Source organism: Pteropus alecto, unplaced genomic scaffold (assembly GCF_000325575.1).
Source record: "Pteropus alecto unplaced genomic scaffold, ASM32557v1 scaffold79, whole genome shotgun sequence".
Lineage (NCBI taxonomy): Eukaryota > Metazoa > Chordata > Mammalia > Chiroptera > Pteropodidae > Pteropus > Pteropus alecto.
In genome coordinates, this window is record NW_006494612.1 from 17587087 (window position 1) to 17588437 (window position 1351).

Sequence of the window (1351 nt, forward strand, 5' to 3'; positions counted from 1 at the left end):
TATCACATTTCAGTTCACTGTTACTTATTGATGAGATATTCTAGAATTTTCATCAAGTCTTCGATGTAAATATTTCCTTCTCATTTTAGTTAGGGTAATTGAGACTGTGGTAGAGTAAATAGGGCATTTAAGATTAGCCAGCACATTACTGTCAAAAAATAAAATAAATTGGAAGCTAATTTTCAGGTACAAGAGTGATTTGAGATACTTAACCATTTGGGGTGAGTGAAGTTTTGGATTCTAGTTTGAAATACTCAGGCTTTGCATCTTTTGTACTTGTTTATGGGTGAAATATAAATTTAAGAGAAAAAAACCACCTGTAGACTTTTGCAGACTCTCTTCTCCACTGCCACTACAATCATGGGAGGACTTGTTTTGGAAGTGGCACATGATCAAATTAGTCTGGAGTTCCGAGCTCTCACATGGAAGACAGCTGCCCTGAACCATTGCCTGTGCCCTCGGCAAAACCCGAGAGAGCAAATAAATAAATTGTTATATATTAAGTCACTGGGATTTTGGAATTGTTTGTTTCTAAATTATAATGTAATCTATGTTGATTGGTATATCAACCACTATAAAAATCTTTTAATATATTTATATTTAGCTTCCAGTATAATTTTTTATATATAAATGTATATATAGAAATTTGGATCATGGTGTACATGTCATTCTAAATTTTTTTTTACCAAATAATATATAATGAGCACTTCTCAAGTCATTAGATATTTTTTCCAAAACATTATTTTTACATTATCGAATATTAAAGTTGTATCATATTTTATCTAACCTTTTGCTAACATTGGATAATTTTGCCAAATAGTGCTATACCAGCTAATTTATTTCATGTTCTTTGTGTATATTTCGGATTACTTTCTTTTTTTTTTTTTTTATTCCTACAGCACCCAGTCTTCCTAGGTGATCTCCCATCCAAGAACTAACCAGGCCCATCCCTGCTTAGCTTCCAAGATCAAACAAGATCAGGTGTGTTCAGGGTGGCATGGCCATAGACTCAGATTACTTTCTTAGGATAACGTTTCCAAAATGAAAATGCATGAAAGTTTATTCATATTTTGAAAGTTTTTGATACATATTGTCAAATTGCCCTTCAAAGATTTCATACCAACTTATAATTTTTCTGAGGGTGTTATATCATTATCGCTCTATCCTTGATGACCCAGAGAATTATAATTTCTTAAAACTGAAATTTCAATATATAAAAATGATCTTCTTATTTCAATTGACAGGCAAAATTATTAGGAATAGCTCATTTCAGGGAGAAGATTAGGAACAAAGATCTATAAGAACGGAAGCACTATGTATTTGACTCTCCATAACTTTGGTCTCATTTTGA

At 31.8% G+C, this 1351-nt stretch overlaps 1 pseudogene; it reads right to left on the minus strand.

The window, feature by feature from the left end:
- Positions 1 to 890: 890 nt before the first annotated feature.
- On the minus strand, positions 891 to 1009 carry LOC112474345 (annotated as a pseudogene).
- Between the last annotated feature and the right edge of the window lie 342 nt (positions 1010 to 1351).